This window comes from Astatotilapia calliptera, chromosome 10, assembly GCF_900246225.1.
Source record: "Astatotilapia calliptera chromosome 10, fAstCal1.2, whole genome shotgun sequence".
Classification (NCBI taxonomy): Eukaryota; Metazoa; Chordata; class Actinopteri; order Cichliformes; family Cichlidae; genus Astatotilapia; species Astatotilapia calliptera.
The window spans coordinates 4,650,147-4,670,577 of NC_039311.1; the positions used below are offsets into that span (position 1 = coordinate 4,650,147).

General features: G+C 38.7%; 1 protein-coding gene across 4 annotated transcripts in view; it reads right to left on the reverse strand.

Moving 5' to 3' along the window:
• The window catches only part of LOC113030016 (pbx/knotted 1 homeobox 2), a 107,009-nt gene that overhangs the window by 79,351 nt on the left and 7,227 nt on the right, over nucleotides 1-20,431 (reverse strand). Inside the window, exon 2 of one of the 4 annotated variants that reach the window (XM_026181039.1) lies at nucleotides 7,589-7,677. The exons of the other annotated variants lie outside the window; for them this stretch is intronic. The gene's annotated coding sequence lies outside the window, so the exon portion shown is untranslated. The remainder of the gene's footprint in view (nucleotides 1-7,588; nucleotides 7,678-20,431) is intronic. 4 annotated transcript variants of the gene reach the window in all.

Here is a 20,431-nt window from a genome sequence, read left to right on the forward strand (position 1 = left end):
GCCAGACAATTGTTTCTTAGAAACCAATGAAGTGCCCTATTCTTGGTCTCCGGGAGGTCCAGGTATCATTAGAAAGTAATGGTCTTTTTAAAGATGGTGGTTTCCATCGCCACATAATTTCTGCTCAACATTATAAACAACATACAGAAAATATATGTTTTTCCCATCACCTGATTTTTCTAGTTTATCATTCATGACTAGGACACTTTAACACACTTTATATTTAACTAGTATAACTTTAAAGAAAATGAAGTCACATTTTTACATGAGATTGCTAATATAAGCCTGACCTCACCAGTAAAATAACAAGAGCAATAACTAATTGTGGTAAATGGCTACTCCTCAGGTGACCTCTTGCTGTCTTCTTAGTGCACATGCACCTAGGGTGGTATGTCTCAAAAGCCTGACAGAGGAGGCTCATAATGGGTAATTTAAGTAAAACTATCTGTTCCTAAACTTCCTACTTTTGTTGACTAACACTAACTAAACAGTAGCTAAAGACAACAGTAATAAACAAAAAAGGAAAGAACATGGAATAAGTGAGTTACCTAAAACCCAGGTCTTCTTTTGTGTGGATGTGTCATTGGTAACTGACTCTATTGTTTACTTGTAACATGTGCACAAACAGTTCATTTACTAAAGGGTTAATCATAATAATCAACAACTTCAAAAAACAGAACCACAGACAAACTACAGCAAGAAGCGAGTAAACATAACAATTCAGGGGTTGAAGAAATAGGGATAAAGTTTGCTCAGGTGATTGAAATTCAACTGGTTAAACTGAACTTCAGCAGGGTAATCAGTCACAGTGTACCCAACAACAATATGCCACCATGTGTAAAGTATGAATTACATGTGACTCTGTGCTCCTAAATTATTACAAGAACTGATCTTGATGCCGCTTTCTCAACATTTCTCTACAAAACAAAACCGCACATAGATTTGCTTCTGATACTTATAATAATATCCAACATCACACAACAGGAAAATGGCACCTTACAATTAGCTTGCCCACAACAACGCAGCACCTTGTTGTATTATCTTCTGTCTGTCTGTCCTCCACTCCCAGCCTATTGAGACATTATAGAATTATTAAACATTTAGCAAAAGTTATTATTAATACTGAAACACTATTAAATAATAGGAGCAGGAATGCAACTGGTCAATCGTTTGTTTAAGAAGGATATAAAGTTGTCATTCAAACCAGATTTAACCTCTTAAAACCAGTCTGCATCATAAACTGTCACATTAAAATAATAAAGCCAGACTGTTCCAGATTCTAGATCGACTTCTACGAAAACTGGTCTAAAACAAGTTGTCCTTTTAAAAACTAGTGAAACTATATTGTATCCAAGATGGCCGACTTCTAAATGGCCACCATGGTCACCACCCATCTTGAGGAGTTTGCCCCCTCACATATACTAATGTGCCACAAACAGGACTTTAATATCACCAACCATTCCCATTTTATGACGGTGTATCCATATAAATGGCCCACCCTGTACAAATGTGATTATAATTTTGAAGAGGTGAAAACAGGGAGGTCAGTAAATGGCTGTGGTTAAAATTCCATTGAATAGTTGACTGGCTGGCTGTGACTGATCCACACGGAGCATTTTTGGTGCACATGTAAAAGATTTAAGTTCAATCAGGCATTCAGGCCTGGACACCTGATCTTTCACTTAAAGCTCCCCCAGAACAGTGGGAGTGTGGTTCGGCCTCACAGCAGGCCACCTACCTCCAGCAATCTGTGAACACAGAGCTTCTTAAGGGATGGTATTTATCCAGTTCTACACAGCTCAGTCGGGAGTACTCTGTGTGGTATGCAGGTACCACCCTATGAGTAGGGAGGACTGGTATGAAATCTGCTGATGTCTGAGCCCAGATACTTTTCTCACTTTAAAGTTTATCAGTCTCACTAAGAAAATGGAAAGAGATTTTTTATTTATTTATTTATTTATTTTGAGGATGCAAACAAAGTGGTTAATTTAATTTAACATTTAATTTTACTGGGCAAATTGCCATGTCATCCAAAACCCATTTCATTTCCATAATCCATCTAGTTTATCGCTACCTATGACAATTCAAAAAGGAAGAAAATCCTGATTATTATTGTTGTTGTTGTTTTAAATTGTATAGAACTTGTTATTTCTATTAGCTCTTTCTCAACTTGAAAATGTCAAGCCTGTTAATGTAAAAAGGACAATGTGGGGATGGGCTGTGATATAGATATAGGCATAGGGCCACTCCAGTGATAAAATACATCAAAATAAGTTGAACACATTTACTTTTTATACAGGAAAATGAAGCAGCAAGACTTTAATAATGCTGCGGCCTTCGTTTTTCAGCTGCTCCCATTGGGGGAACATGTGCCTCCATCTCACAATCTCTCTACTATCCTCTTCTTTCCCTGTCCTCCTTCACTGCATCCTTGAATATTTTCTGTGGTGTTTTTCTTTTCCTTCTGCTTGGCACCTCAAGCTACATAAAACCTTTGTCAGCCATGTCACTATCCCTCCTCTGCACGGCCATACCATTTTAGCCTTGCATCTCTCATTTTTTCTGATATACACTCAACCTTAGCGGCCCCTCTGTTAGACTCATTTCTAGTCTTGTCCAGTTTTGTCACTCCAAATGAAAACTTTAACATCTTCAACACTACCACTTCCAGCTCCGCCTCCTTTCTTTTGGTTAATGTTCCTGTAGGTCTCGCTGCCATCTTATAAACCTTTGCTTTTGCTCTTCCTGCTGTCCTTTTGTCACATAACACTCCTGATGCTTCACTGCATTTTCTTCTACACCTTTGACAATGTTACTGTTGTTACTGCGCCAAATGTTATTTTCAACAAAAGTCAACTTGGATCATTTATAAATTTCAAAACTGTGTGTAATTGAGTATCAAGTTTTTGGGGTTTTTTGCTTCTGAAAGGGGGCGTATCAGAAAACAGAGATAGTAAAGAAAAACTTAAATCTGGGGGGAAACAAATATGTTGAGGATGTACAGTGCCAAGAAAAAGTAATTTCCCCTCCCCCTGATTTCTTTGGTTTTTGCATATTTGTAACATTTAAATATGTCGTATCATCAAACAAATTTTATTATTTTGCAAAAATAACTTGTGTAAATACAAAATGTAGTTTTTCAATGACGCTCTCATTCATTAGGACAAAATATTTTAAAAAGTAATTGCTGCCATATTAAAACTGCATTTTATATTTACATGGTGGCAGATATTTTTCACTAATATTAAAATTTGTTTGCTGAAACATATAAATGTGACAAATACTGAAAATTTGAAGAACTCAAGGGAGGAGCAAATATTTATTCCCAGTACTATCGGTTGAGTTTCGCTGTCAAGCAGCCACTTCAGACCAGAGATTTGGGTAAGAGCATTTCTTAGATTTCCTTCAGCCACAAAGAAAACATTTTAGCCTTACGGTAATCCTTCCCAGAGCCCTCCCTAAGCTCAATGGCTCTTCCTCCCTAGGTGATCCCTCTGGCCCCTGTGTGTGATCCTAGAGGGGAATCTCTTTATACCAAAACCCACCGTGCACACCATTCCCCTCCTCTCGCTCCATGGCCCTTCTGAGACCCAGCTGATCTTCCTGTCGACGTCAAAGAAAAATCAGAGTGGAAGCTAGAGCAGTGAGGGTCTCCACCCAGGAGAGTGGAGGTCTAATCACCCTGTTCCTCACGAAATCCACAAGAGAAACATTAGCATTCCTTAATCTGCCCAGTATCAGGTACAATCGCTGGATCTGTACTTGCGCTTTTCTACTTCCATTTTCCTCTACGGAAAATAACATTTTACTTCAGTATAGATTTATATTTCCCAAGAAAATTATTTTTGCAACCAGACATTATAAAACAGAAAAGTTTGCTCTCAGTCTTGGAGTCTTGGCTGTCCAGGCATGTAAACCAAGCAGCAAAGTGAAAACGAAGCAACACCGAACAGCCAAAAATTGTTGTTCCTCTTCCTCTCAGGGCAATTTAAGCTTGGGTCCAAAGGCCAGTTAATCCCAACAGACTCCTATGTTAAAATTCCAAAATTTACACCAGTAAAAATCATTATATACAGCTGAAGCTTAAAGTTGGTTTGACATGTGGAGCAGCGGCAGCCAATAGCTAGGCCCCACCTCTGCTAATTCATGTTACTGAATTTCACCTGAATGTGTTTATGCCGTATATACTTTTCGGAGCACTTTCAGTACTTTTAGTACCTTTAGTACTAATCAGCAGTTTTGTTTTGTTTTTGTTGTTGTCTTTTTTTTTTTGGGGGGGGGTCATTTGTTTCAAGGTGTTTTTTTAGGATTAAGGATAGCTACTAATACTACTACTACTACTTAGCTACTCCATAATGTGTGTCTGTGGATTAGTCATTAATCATATAGTAGGGGACAAATTGTTAATGCTGAGGTTTTGTCCAGAAACCAGTTGGTTACATCATGTTGGCTATGTTCATTTTTTGATGTTTTTTTCAATGAGTGAGAAGTGATAGCTCTCATTTTAAGAATTTCCAACAGGCTTGTCGCAATTTTGCAAGGAAAGTGCAGCAACACATCCTATTTTTTAATAGGATGTGTTTTAAATGTATATTTAAAAGGAACGTATAAAATATTAAATATCCAAAGCACTAGAATTCTCACCATTCCCCTTTATCCATTATAACTGATATTCCAAATAACCAACTCAAAGCCAGAATGAAATTTAGATTGCACCTGTTTACAATTTCTGTTTGTAAGGGGCAACCAAAAAGAACTTAAAGGGCCCTTTTCGCAAATTTAATCAGATGAAATAAGGATTATTTTGAACTGGGAATCATGCAAAGCTAGTCTAGCAGAGTCCAAAAAGATAAAAATGGAGTACAATTACTGTAAATATGTAAAGATTCTGCCTTGCTTTCAAAAGAGTCTATGTGCAAAAGCATTGTAATGCTGAACGAGTTACAAAAAGGTAGTATTCGATGTAGTGATAGGTTCACACCACCCCAGTCAGCTCTGCATTAAATCAAATAGTGGGAGGATGAGTCTTTGCTGTTGGTTCACGTTTCAGGGTTTATTATGACTGAAGGAGTGGGGCTCACAGAGTGCTACTCCCTGGACAAGTTGTGCTCCTTGTAAAATGATTGCTTTATTGTTGCACTGTGTACAACATTTGCTCATATCAATAATGGGATATGCTCCAATGCATCAGGCAAACCCTGGGAGAGAATGTAGCCTCATTTGGTTCATTCAATTTTCACTGTTCGCTTTCATGGCAAAGCAGGTTTTGGGTAGCCACAGGAATGAGTGAATATTCACAACTTCTTGACTAAACTTTATCTCTAATCATATGGAATCTCTGTACAGGGAGCAAAAAAATTCCAGATGGGCATCTTTAAGATATCTAAATCCCCCTCCGTTTGCTAGTAGGTTCTGGGGTCAAGGTGTGAAGGGAGGACCAAAAGACCTGTTTCCCACAATCCCTCCACAGCTATAGCCCCCCAGCTGTTCGAGGGCTTTCATAACAACAGCTGCGCAGAGGTTTAGTGGTTCATGTTGCTATGACAACAGCAGGATCAATTGGCATGCACAGACTCTCGGTGCTAATAGCAAAAGTGACATTATGGCATAATTTCATTTCAATAAAACACAGACAGCATTTTTGGTGCACAGAGATTCAGGGGCACATAAAAGGATAAAAGGAAATAATTAATTTTGCACGACAATTCTAGCAGCTCATATGTACAAAACTTACAAGAATCTCCCACACATATTGACAAGCCAGCAACATCTCATTTCAAAAACATTCCTCTGCGTTAAAGATAAGCTCAGTACAGAGCATGACTGTGTCCAAACTCATACAATAGAGGCTAAATATGTCTTCATGCCCGGCAGCTGTATTTGCCACAGATCGCTAACCGGCAGGATGTGCAACAATCAGAAATATTTCTGTTCTCCTGACAAACAGGATATCAGGTCACTTGGCCTCCTCAACAGTGAGGAATCTGATTGTATGGGGAGATTAAAGTATTGCGCAGAGTCAAGAACCAGCCCCAGTTCTACTTGAGGTTTACCAATGGAGGACATCTTTATTACTTAAATACACTCATTGTTCCTTCACATATATTCAACAGTTAGTTAGAGTTTAGTTTTATAGCTTTAATCTGGCCAGTGAATGACAATAGTAGGTATTCCCGAGGGAGTAACCGGAGCTGGCATGGCGTCACCACGGATTTAAGCCCAGCATTTAATGAGCATGCAGCAGATACAGGCAGCTGTGCCAGACAAAACACAGCACAGGCAGCCTATTCGCACACTGATGTGAGCATGTTATCCAGCTGCTACACTGTGAAACACAAGGTTTTTTAACTTTGTATGTACACCACTAATCGTCATTCGGCTGATATTTGACATTGATTATTCCTCTCTGTCTCAAAGAATATGATAGGCCTTGTGAACGGTGTGGGGAAAGCCAAACCGGAATTTACAGCTAAAAATACCCACAGTGATGAGTCAGGATGGACTGAGCAAACAAAAAGAGACCCGTCTAATTTCCTACAGTCTGGCCTTTCAGTGAAAAAACTTCCAGAGTCCTTTCTAGTTAATGAGAGCAGCATCGAGAAGAGAGAAAAGATAATCTATAGACTAGTGGAATAAAAAGAGATTGTCCAATTTCAGTTCAATTCAATGCAATTTGATTTATAGAGCACCAAATCGCAACAACTGTTGCCTCACAGCACTTTACACTGTAAGGTAAAGACCTTAAAATATTTGAGAGAAAACTCCAACAATGAAATAATCCCCTATGACCATGCAGTTGGCGACAGTGGAAAGGAAAATCTCATAACAAGAAAAAAAAAAAGAAAAAAAAAAAGCAGAGTTTAAGTCAAAGTTTAAAAATAATTACCCAGTTTGTTATCATATTGTATCTAGAATTTTCAGGTGAAAATGAATTTAATTAATTTTTGGAATAAAGCTGTAACATAGTAAAAATGTGGAACAATTTGACCTGTGAATACTTTCCAGAAGCACTGTAAAGCAGGGTATCATCTGCATAGCAATGAAAGGTGATCAGGTATAATGTAAATAGCAGTGGTCCCAGCACAGAACCTTGTGGAACTCTGTGACGAACTTCTGTGTGCGAAGAAGCCTTCACATTTACACGAACAAATCCGTTATTCTTTTACATAGATATGATTCAAACCATAATTCCTTTAATATGGTGTTCTGCTTTGTAATTAAATATTATGGTTAACAATATCAAATCACTGCACTTAGGTGAGGTTTAACATGAAATGCACAGAGATCCACTGTCAGAAACCATAAGACTGTCATTAGCAGCTGTCTGTTTTGATAATGAGCTCTGAAACTTGACTGAAATTATTCAAATAAGCTATTCCTCTGCAGATGGTCAGTTAGCTTTTTTACAACTAGTCTTTTAAGAATTTCTGAAATAACAGGAAGGTTGGAGATTAGTCTATAAATCGCTAAGACAGGAGGGTAAAGTAAAGGCTTTTTAAGTAATAGTTTAATACCACCATCTTAAAAGCATGTAATCTGTTGTGGCAGGGCATGGGCTGTGGCACCGCTGCGGGGGAGGCGGACTCACCTGAGAGGCATCAGCGATCACGTCTCACCGGCTTAGAATGATTAACTGGGTCCTGACTGGGTTGTTGTTGTGTTGTGTGTGGATGGCAGCTGAAAAAGAGCCAACAACCGGGAAATAAAAGTGTGTAAAGTGAACTATGTGGTTGGGTCCATCGCAATTTCCATTCCACCCGTTAACAGAGATAGATTGACTACTAATGGTATGACTTCTTTCAGCAGTCTAGAAGGAACTGAGTGTAATAGACACATTGATGGTTTGAAGGAAGTAATTACTGAACAGAACAATCAGAGAGAGTTTAAATAAATATCAGCTGTTTTAAAAGTTTTGGATTAGCTGTTGGATTAGCAGTTGGATTAACAACTTCATTTTAAAAATCCTGCGACTATTCAAATTAGCCACACCGTGGGCTGTAAGGAGCTCTCTGATTGGTTGGACAGACACAGGCTGTCTGTCTGGATTTTTCTAGCTCATAGCTTCGCCCTGCTAAGTAGCGTGTGTGCTTTTACAAAGGCCGTTCAGCCTCAGGATTTACACTCGACTTGACACGGATATGTGAAGACCCTGCAGCAAAACAAACAGCGCAACCTCTGACTGAGTGCCTGTTTATTCAGTCTGACCACCTGTTGAAGGTAACGTGCTAACATGGCTAACGATAGCATCACCGCACGTCGCCACGTTATTTTAAGGTCATCTTAGCTTATGAAAATTTTACGTCACATCTGTACGAGCTGGCTACATGTTTTGTAAACTGCTGTGCTCTTCACAAATAAAGCTGGAAGCAGCTCAGACTATTAGAACCAGCACTGAGCCCTGTTACATTTACACAGTGTTAGAGCAACGGCTGCAGCCTACAGCCTTTAAACTAGCGTGTGCAGTTCCTGCTTTAACCTCCTAGGACCTGGCGTGTCCACATATGTCGACATCACATTTTCACTCATTACATCCCACGGTGTGGCTAATTTGAATAGCCGCAGGATTTTTAAAATGAAGTTGTTAATCCAACAGCTAATCCAAAAGTTAATCCCTGAGCGAACAGGAAAGGGAAATGGATTTTGAAATGAGGAGTGGAATCGCCATTTTAAAAAGCATTGTGAAAATCACTTTATTAAAGTGCAATTCGAAAAAGGGTTTTGAAATGAAGTTTTTAAAAAGCATTTTAAAAATCAGTTTACTAAATTGGAATTCAAAAATGAATTTACAAATGCAGAATTTATTCTACAACTCATTATTTAAGCACAGAATTCTTTATTTCCATGCGCATGGCTCTTGTGGTCCTCCATATTTGTTAACCTGGCTACAGTACTGAAAAGAAACCTGGGATTATTCTTTTTTCTTCTATCAGTGATGAATTGGAAGATGTCCCAGCTTTACAGAAGGCTTTTTTTATAGAGCACAAAACTATTTTTGCAAGCCAGACAAAGGTTTTCTAAATTAGTGAAACACTATCTCCTCGTCTTCAGCTAAAGGTTATCTGCTTTAAGGTGTCCATTTGTGAGTTATACCAAGGACTTTGATCTGGAGCTTTCTTTTTTAGAAGACTCATAGTATATATGTGTGTAGCTCTGCTTTGTGTGCCCAACTCTGAATAATCACACTTTGGGGGCTCAATAATTTGATGAGATTACTAGAAAAGAGAGCTGCTCCATGTAAAGTGGAATTGATGCCATTTCTCCTAAAAAAGACCACATAAATTTTTTGAACATGACACAGCCAGTGGTTTAAGAAAAACATGCAGCTAAGCATGTCACTACTGTTCTGAATGGAGAGGATGAGTCTGGTATTTTTTAAATCAAAATTACATACTTTGTCAGTTTCAGTATTAATCAGTAATAATTTGAGTGACTTAAGTAATTTCAAAATTAATGCAAACAGGTGCTTTACTGCTAAAGTGAATTCCAGTCTTGCAAAATCTAATTTATTCTTAGTTGGCAGTTTTATATTTCCTTCAAGGGGGGCTACTATGACCCCAGGAACAGAATCAACTATGGCTGCTCAAGTCTCTAGTGTTATGTTTCACAGACTAGAGTTTTTAGCTTGGCAGGTGTCTCATGAGAGGGTAAATTCAATTTGAAACATGAACAGGTTAGTGGAGTAGCAGGGGTACAGCTAACTGGGGTTAGCTATCTGGGAGTCCAAAGCTACAAGTTTTATTAAAGTACCACTGATGCTAAAGGAAGCTGAGAAGTAATTAAACATTTGAAAAACTGCACAGCAGCACGAGGGTGTGCTGCTGGTGCTTCATTTAAAGGTGTTTCTATAAAAGGGGCATCATTTTTAATTCTTCTTATCACCAAACTATTCACTGAGCTGTTGTGCCCTATGGATTGGTGCCAGTCATCTCTGAAGAGACCAGACAACTTCAGAATAAAACTGCTTCATCACAAGATGAATATGATAAAAGTGACTGCCCTGAAAAACATAATATTAATTTCTGTATTGAATTTGAGAAACTTGCCTTTAAGAAACGATACTAGTAAAATGCCTCTTATCAACTGTCATTATAGGTATCAAAAGTTAATACCACTGTTCTCTCGACCTACGTCACACATCTGCTTGTCTAGTTGAGAATATAATGAAACTGACTATATCTTTACTCTTTGCTTATGTACGAGACGTCAAAAGGAAGGCAAAAATGTTTTTATTTTTTTTAATACCATGATATTACTTGGCCTTGCCTCCATGTACTGGGATAAATATTTTTACTTGAGAATACATTTATGTCCGATTCAAAACTTGCCCAAAAAAGTTTATATCCCAAGGCACCAAAGTGCATCTGTTATGCAAAATGTATATCAAGATTTACATGCATTATCTTTTGAGGCAAACACACAGGTAAAAACACACTGAAAACATAAAGGATGTGTTTTCACTTCATTCCAGCTGTCAGACTGTCAGATCTAACACACAGAGAGGAGACACAAGAGGCATTTCCCAGGTGGAATCCTGCCTTGATTCTCACAAAAATGAATCAAACAATCCAGACAGACAGCAGGCCAGTTAAAAGAAGTTGTCTTGGCTCATATTATGCAATATCCTGCAGAGGTATCTCTATAATGTGACTGCACAAGTTTAGATATATTTTGAAAAATATATATTTTGAAAACTCCTAACTGATGTACATGTAAGTCAGTGAAATGAATCACATCTTTAAGATGTGGCCTCTGTGATAAATCAATGGAACTGCTGTGTTCTGTGGTAAGTACAAAGCACTGAATGGGAAGACTGAATGGATTAAACAGCCAGTGACCACAATTTACATTATTTTATATGGGTACATTCATTGTCAGATGAAGTGATGAACTGCAGTACGAACATCACTGATTTCTGATTATCTTTTTATGAAACTACAATCAGTGTTCTGCTTGAAAACCTTTGGCTGCTGTTACTCATATCCTTTCCCAAACATATAAAGGTAGGTTTTACTGCTTAAACCTATGTTAGGGACTAGAAAGGTGCTCGTGTAGTACCTTTCTAGTCAGTTGAGCATTCAAAGCACTTTCTTACTATAATCTCAACCAGTGACACACACATTCATACAACACTTATTTACGCGTAAGCACTTTCTAACAGTCACACTCCATTGGATGCATCCGGGGCAACTTGGATACTGCCCGATGGCAGTTGCCCTTACACAGCATCAAAATGCATGTTATTGGGTGTATTGGACCAATACAAGTGCTCAATACTTTCACCCAGCTTCTCAACAAGCACATTTGATCAAGAGGTTTGCTGGAATATGCCCAATCCACAGCGCTCACAGGATCCACTGCCAGCATCACAGTTCCAGACACTACAGGGCACGCACAGAGGTCCCAGGCCCATGCCTTAGGGCTGTTTTGGTGGCACAAAATAGAACTAAAATATTAAAAGGTACTTTTAAATTTGTTGCTAATAATACATCATAAAATGACTTACAGATTACAGATTTTCACATCTTGCACATAAATGATATAAAGCATGAAGACATGATCTGTTATTTTAATGTCCATCTTGTATAAAATGTCAGAGTCATGTGGTAGAATGAAATTTATACACTACAGTACACGCTGATGACAAAGTCATAAATGTAGTGAAGAATGTTGATAATCTCCTCAGCCTGGTGCTGTATAGCAGTAGTAAATTTTGCACATAATCTTTCAATGTCTCTCAGACAGAAAAAAGTGCTTCCCATATGTACATTAAAGAAGATGGATGAAGGAAGCACAAAGAAAGCTTCGGTTACAGCAGACTCATTCTCTCTGAATTTAAACAGCCAGTGTCTGCCCATTATATAAATAATGAGGCCATAGTAGGAATAAAGGTAACACTTTTTTTTGCTGCAAATTTAAACACTCTTTCATTGTCTGAGCATGAAACAGCTCGGGAAGGCAGAAGCACAATGGACTTGGCAGAGGCGGCAAAGGCAGAACAGACAGAGAGGAATTCCCCATCAGTGTCTGAAGCAAACTAACCTTTCTTTTTTCTTTCTGACTCTTCCCTCCTGGTGAGAGTCCAAAGGAAGAAAGTTAACTCTTTCACTGGCACACTGAATGTCTGCTTCAGTTGTTTGTTCAGAGTGCACAGCTCCTAATAATAATTCATGACATTCCTGTGGACTGAGGCTGCAGAATTTACTGACACCCTGGTTCTCTCTGTAGCCTCCACAATGTTTTTCCACACATTAGAGATGCACCACTTAACCCCCCCCCCCCCTTCGCCACCACCACAATCCAGCTCCATATCCAGGTAGTTAAATACAAAGTACTTTCTGTCCTTTTCCCAGTACAGAAAATAGTGTCTTGAAGGTGCTTCTCTGTCTGTAAATGTCGGCTGGTGATGGTTTATAAATACCACTGACCACGGGGGAGAAGAAGAACAGTAGCATGCCATTCACTGAGATTGAGAGATTCACACAAAAGACTTATAAGAAAACCTCAAAACAGTAAACCGCTTTCTCAATTTCCCAGCCCTAGCTTGTACAAACACACTCTCATATCCTGGAAAGATAAGCAGGCCTGTTTTGAAGAGGGCATCAAGAAGGCAGGTGTAAGTCATCCCTCATCTCCTGTCATGGTGGGTCTCACCTTCACAGTCCAACTGACACTACGCTGCAGCCAATCCTTTCTGAGAAGCTTAACCACGCGTCTCTTTTTGAGAGTGGCCCATTGGTCAACTTTGCTCTGAACAAATGGGGAAAAAAAACAAGAACGAAAGCAACCACAGGTAAAATCACGTGTTCCACGTCCACATTTCCAGCAATAAGTCAGATTCATTCCCAGTAGATGCCGGACTTCACCAGGGCTGCCCTCTGTCACTGATTCTATTTACAATTTTTATTAATGCCAAGTGGTTTAAGGCTTCCACCTTGGTGGCTGCAGGATCACGTCTTTGCTTTTTGTGGATGATGTGGTTCTGCTGAATTTATTAGACTGTGGCCTCACACTGAAGTGGTTTACAGCTGAGAGTGAAGTAACAGAAATGAAAATTAGCACCTTCAAGTCTGAGTCCATGGTTCTCAGCAGAAAAAGGGTGGAGTGCCAAATATAGGTAAGGATGGATGGATGGACGTGTTACAAATGTTCTAACAGAAAAGTTTGATATTTTTCATATTCAAGCTAGATAAGAAGACTTATCTAGGTTACCACTAGATCTATAAGAGACTGGCAGCCAGGCACTGAACTTAGTTTGGCAAAATCTGTAAAAAGCAACTCACAACAAGTTTTTGTGTTGTTTGTGAACAAAGACTGCAGTCTTGTCGTCATCAGCTAGCAGGAGATCCAGGATCCAGGAGACCCACATGATTTTATTCTGTTTGTATGCAAGCCCAGTGTCCCAGGTGTCACATGCCAGTTTTGATGTCACATCATGTCACCTTGCCCAGTTGTGTAGCTCTTGATTTTTGTAACCTGGCGTGTTGCGCCACAAGACTTTGCAACAACAACAACAAAAAAACACTTGGCAAAGTCTTTGCTTACAGTTTTGAGTTTTTCTCTTCCTATAACATCACTTACATGGCAGTATTGTCTAAGTGGCGACACCTATCGTTCTGCAGAGGCTTCCTGTGCCTTAACAGTGGGCATAAATAGACTTCAAGATGATATTGCAAAGCAACCTTAGCTGTCAATTTCCAAATGGGAATGAGGAGTGAGTAAACCTGAAGATGAATTTTGCAGCATGAAAGAATTTTAAATATTCCAAATTCTATCCTTTGGTGAATATATCATTTCCAACATGAGTTCTCTGACGGAAAACCTTCAGTTGATCCAAATGCTTTAAGAGGGAGCATTTTTCTCTAATACTGGGTTCTCTTCCCTGTTCATTTCAGAATCAAATTTCAGCTCCTTCTCCTCCCATACAAGGTATTGGATAATCAGCCACCGTCTTATCTTAAGGACCTTACAGTACCATATCACTCCAATAAAGCACTTCACGCTTAGACTGCTGGCTTGTCTACGGCTCCTAGGATATTTATTTACAAAGGTAGAATAGGAGGCAGAGCTTTCAGTTTTTAGGCCCCTATTCTGTCAAAACAGCTCCCAGTTTGGATTTGGGAGACAGACACCCTTGCTACTTTTAAGATTAGCCTTAAAACCTTTCTTGTTGAAAAAGCCTAGGGCTGGATCAGGTAACCCTAGGCTGCCAGAGGCTTCCCATGAGTGTTTCTTCTTCACTTGTTTGTTTTCACTGCGTTTTTATACTTTATTTAATCATTCATTATTAGTAATCTCTGTCTCTAGTATGTCTTTTGTCAATCTTTTAAGTCCAGATTGAGAGAGCCAGAGAAAAATGTTTTTAAAATGTAATTGTTATTTATAATATGTATGTAACTTTGTAATTTCAACGTGTTGTCGCCTCTTGGCCAGGACTCCCTTGCAAAAGAGGTTTTTAATCTCAATGGGACTTTTCCTGGTTAAATAAAGGTTAATAATAATAATAAAGTGTCCCCTGTCCTAATTCCCAACCAGTTGCAGCAGATGGCTGCCCCTCTCTGAGCCTGGTGCTGTTGAAGGTTTCTTCCTGTTTAAAAAAGGGAAGTTTTTTTTCCTTTCCACTGTCACTAAGTTCTTGCTCATAAGGGCTTGTCTAAATTTTGGTAGTTTTCTCTGTATCACTGTAGGGTCTGTCCCTTACAACATAAGGAACATCTTGGTAAGACTGTTTTTGTTGTTACTATATAACAGGTAATAACATGGAACAGAAATGATTGACCTATTGCAGAAAAACCTATCTAAAAGGCTTTTTCCTAACAAGAAGTTTTTTTCAGAGGAAACATTGCAATCTAGAAAAAAAGTCTTCCATAATGAGGCCAATTGGATTAGCAGTGGTGTGGTCTGAATCTGTGCAATTATTGTTTTAGACATAATGGCGAGTTGAAAGAGGCATACTGCAGGCTTCAGTTATTAGAGCTAAAGGCTCATTATTGGAGGCATTAACTCAGTTATTGCTACCAACCAGAATGGTTGGGTTTTCATACATCTTGGATAAACTACAGGACTTGCTCTGGCTACTTAATGCTTCCCCAACCAGGCCAGAGAGACATTTTTAAAAACTTCTGTGCCACCAAATCCAAATGATAAATCACTTAACAGGAGCCTTATGAGTCTATGAGACTGTTGTTGCTGAACTTGTTCTAAAAAGATAAAGACTGAGACACGGTCTCCATTTGAACCATTTGGAGAATCCCCTTACAGTCCTGGTACAAGACTAGTGTTAAAGTTCAGATGTGTGGTACTAATCACATTTAAAAACAATGTCACATACAGCAATCTTTAGGTGTGAGCACAGAGCACTAATGAAACACTGATGATTTCAGTGAGGCTGTCGAAATTACTTATCCCCTCTGAAAAGCTCTTTAAACTAAAAAAACAAATTTCATCCACAATCAGCACTATCAGATTTCAAATTCCCATTTACACCACACTAACATTACAGCAATGCCAAGGCAGTGCCAGCAGGGATCCAGGCATAGATACAGCAGAGCGGTATGGAGACCTTGACCAGATGAGAGCAGCCAGGGGGAGGGGGATCTGGATAGCTGTCTTTCTTCTCCCAGACTCGAGCCCAGACATACAGAAACACACTTGACTCTGTACCGTCTCCAGACGACGCCAGTTCCACAGCTGTTTATAACTCACTTTTAGCACAAAACCATCATCACTCTTTGGAGATGAACCTTTATGAAGTCACATAGTGCGTGGGAGAGCTGTGTGGGTGCGTGACTATGTGTCATTTTTCATTCTTTTACTCAATTTTTTTTTAGTCGCTGGTAATTAAAGTGCTCTTTCCTATGAACTCCTCTGAGGTGCTTTTTCACCTCTTAGGCTGAAAACTTCTCTGTCTGGATTGATCTCAGTGGAGTTTGTCAGATTCTAATGTTATTTTCATTTAGAAATATAATATTGTATGTGTGGGTTTTATGAATGTCTACGTGGAAAATAGGTGGGAAATTTTTTCTCAGCTAGGTATTGGAAACATTGCATGTTGCACCACCCACACCCACAGCCCGACACATGCACACACAACATTTTATTACAGAGTTAATTATATCTGATAGCAGAAGACACGCTGATTTTAATTGTACAAACTCTGAAACTTTCAGGATTTTGTTTGTTTGCCTTTCTTCTTTTTTTTGGGATTTTTGTTATCGGGGGAGGGGAGGGGTCAAATAAAGCCACTGGGCACAATATGGATATGGCTTTTTATTTTTGCTATGGCAAAATATAACTCCTTATTACGGTGTATTGCAGGTTTTAGGCACTTATCAGTGACAGGTGTTAGTGCCAAAAATATTGCAGGACAAAGTATGTACCTGAAAGTATCCACAATGTCACTTTCAGCCTTGAAATACTGATTTATGAGCACATACTGACACATTAAACTTTTTGAATTAATGTAGCTGCATGTTTCCTGCATTTAAATACATAAAACTATTTTAATACCGTAAACGAAACAGTCTAAATTTAGGCTCGATGATGGTTTCTCTGCAGAGTAGTGACATCACCTGTATTTTAAGTTCACGTTTTTTTCTCTGTTTATTTACATGACAGACACTGCATTTTAATAACACTTTTTGAAAATTGGACTTTAATTGAGTAGTAAAATTTGTAGCTATTGCATTTTCACAAATCCCAGTGTCTTTATAGGCAATTCAAACTGCCGTCCTGATTGGCTCCCCTTATTAAATAATAGCTGAACTGTTTCCAAGCAGGCAGCATTAAACTAGGATGCATCCAGCAGCAGGTTTACTTATTTCAATTGAAAGAGTTGCTGTTGTTCATGACTAACAGCTGTATCACAATGTTATTTTTTAGTTAGCCTTTAACTGACTTTCATTTATTTGTAAAAGGCAGGATAAGTAATGTTGTGTTATAATGGAAGCTTGTTTGAAGACAACCTACAAATATTCTGAAAATGTCAAGAAGTTTAAGAAATATTAAATGCCTATTATATTAACAGCACACTATAACCTACTTACTGAAAGCTTGACTGAAGTGCTGCACATCTGTCCTTTGGACTGAACAAGATCTATACAGCAGACTGCTGCCAAAGTCAAGCATTTACAGTAGTCTCCATTTTCCTGCCATGTCTTTTTGCATCTTACGCATATTAACTACTCTGTGTGAAACCTGGAGTCCAAGATAACATTACTTCTTATGAGAAATGTACCCGAGATGTGAGTGCAAACACACACAGAGAAAATAAATAGACACTTTATAGAGTGATCATCCAATAGTTCAGTTCTTTCTGCATTTCTCACTTTTCAGGAATGTCTTGAACAATAGCCTCTTTGAGAGAGCGAACCTCTTATCGTGGCACATATCCTAACATGCTAATTACCCACACAGTTTGAGTTCATTTATTATGCATGAAATAATCTAATATGATGACTGTGATAATTATGCGCACATAGATAAGATAAAAGAGTAGTAACCAATTATGGCACGGGAGTTGGGAAAAGTAATTATTCTTTGTAGTGGAAAGAAGTCTCGGTAGAGAAAAAGGGGGTTCGGTCTGTTTTTCTTTTTTTCTACTTAGTACTGGATTTAACATGTGAAATCATGTCTACACTCCCAGATAATGTTTAAGGGATATTTTCGTGATTTAAAGTCTTATTTTTTAGCAGGCATTTCATTGACCAAAATGAAAAAGTAAAACTGCAGTAGACCAGAATTTGCTTCAGCTGCTGATATATCCACTTACAGTGATGTTTCTGTTATAATTGCACACGCTCACCCCCCCCAGCAAACTCCATAAATCTGACATGTTTACATTAAGACTTGAAAGGCAATGCAACTAAATGTCTTGGTTTTCATCGGCAGTAGCAAATCAGAAAGGACACCAAAAGGAAGGAGTGGTGCTCAGAGTCGAGTACTCACAAATCAGACAGGTGTTGTAGAGTCATTAAATATTACCACTTCTAAAATCAGAGCTGGCATGCGGTTAGCCCGCACCACTGTACAAACACACTTAACACAGCACAGCTTTCTTTGACAAATTATGTGCCTGCCACCACAAATCACAGGAAACAGAGACTCAGCAGTAATTTTGTTTCTCTGTGACTGTTTTGGCTCAAATCTTCTTATGAATTAAACTTTTATGTAACGGAATGTGGCAGCCTGGAAACGGTGCTGAATGTGGATTAATGTGTCGGCATGCTCACACAGACAGAGAAAGAAATGTTTTACGGTTGCTCGTAATGTCTTTAAATGAGAACCAAACTTGACTGAGTCACTGCTGCAGGCCAAAATAATGAGATACGGGAACGATAATTAAATGGGGGAAAAAGAGAAATTTTAAAACAGGTGCTAATTGCAAAATTTGTGCTATGTAAAGGAGGACTATTGTCTCTGACCTCAAACTAAAACCCAACTGAAAGTGACTCAGAAGTGCACACGTCATGGTCACACTCATCAACCGTCAACCGTGTCCCGGACCAAGTCTCCTGTGGACTCCTGTAGCTGACTCATAATTATTTGCAGAGTCCAAGCTTCAGGCCAAACACGAGTCCAGAACCATCCAGAAGACAGCTTTTAAAAACAATACTGCATCAATTTCGACAGGTTTTTCAAATCAGCTCAATTTCCATTTCCATCAGTGTCGATCCCGCCCTGTTTCAACTACACACAGGTCTGAACAAAGGGACTGGCTCTCTGTGTGCTCTGTCACTTTAAACTGGAGGTTAATGTCAGTGGTGCTCATGTTTCCTTACACACTCAGCAAAGTCATAATGTTCTAAATGCAATGAAGTGAGGAAAGGAGAGAGCAAGGACGATGGATACGGCTAAGACGGAAGCTACTGCATATCATGCATTTCATATGAACAGCTGATGTTTGGAAAACATTTTCATGGATTTTTTGATGGATATTTTTTAGGGGCATTAATCCATGTTATTACAAGCTTGCAGTGAAAAAGAAGATTACTTCAGCTCTCTAAAAACAGGTCATTCTCTGGTCCAAATAAAACAAGAAAGACGTATGGACCATAAAGCCAGTTTTAACTGCTGCCTTAAGTTAAAGTTCAACAGGAGTATGAATAGACTGTTCTTGGTTGACTTCACTAAATCATTGATCATCTCTTAGACATCATTTTCAATATACTGCCAGGAATAAGTTCACCAACATGTTTTCAATATGTAATTTTAGAATAAGGCTGTTGTAAATGCTTGGGGTGTGTAAAGGACAATTTGACTCTAGATCTATCATATTGGTTCCCAAGTGTGGTGGGGTTTAGGTCCCAAAAGCTCTGGTTCAGATTAGGAAAGATGCAGGTTTCCACATTAATAAATAGACTTGTCCTTTCCAAGTTATTCTTGGACTCTTTGATAAGTTCGCAAAAACCCGATCTTTCTAATCTGCATGTTTTTCTCCAAAACATAACCACCAAAATGAATATTTTATCATGGAAAGGAGATTACTCTTATGAGCTGAAAACTCATGTTTTGTCATTGTCACTGGACAGTGGTAATCAAGGAAGTGCTTAATGCAGTAATGTGTGTTTAGCATTGTAAAACTATGTACTTTTATTCAAACTGTGGTTTTTCCTTCTATAACCGAAAAAGCTATTTTGGTGCCTAAACCCAACCAAACAGAAAAAGAAAGAATGTGGAGTTAAAAACAAAAGTGCAAAACCAGGAGAACAGAAGAGTTTCCCAGGAGAACTCCTGTCTGGCTGTTTTCTTCTCTTTAGAGGGTGTGTAATTATGTCATCCATCGCCCCACCTAACACAGATTTTTGTAGGTTTTTATTGTTTTCCATGTTGAAAGCTGAACGCTAAAGAGTTGTCCCAATGCATCAGAATTGAGGCTAAGTGAGGGTGAGTTAAAAAACAAATACTTGGTCTTTTTTTAAAGTGAGACAGGTTTTTACATCTACACATTTCCCCCATATCTAACACTCTGACTAATAAGACTCGGTTAATTATTTCCACACCCAACTTGTTTAGTCCCGACTTTGAGAATTTCCACGTTGATATCAACCAAAAATGAAGTGTGAGACCTCAGTGGACTGAGAAGTGGATCATGGTCAAATGTTGGTGGCTCCCAAATCAAACTCATCCATGATTTATTATTTTTCTTTTGATGTTTCAGCCTTTCACCAATTACAGGACGTTACAGCCGGCTATTGTTAGACTTGGAAAAAAGAAGCACAAGAGCAGAGGATGGAAACAAGTTTTATTTGAAATATGGTCTGATGCTGGTGGGGGGAAATGGTGAATTGACCGATGAGATGGACACTTGGTTTTGTGGGGTTTTTGTTTTTTTGTTTTTTGCTTGTTGAAGACGGATAACAGTTGGGCTGCAGCTTATTATTATCTTATTATTATTATTTTAACAACTGGATATTCTGTTGATTATTCCATAGGT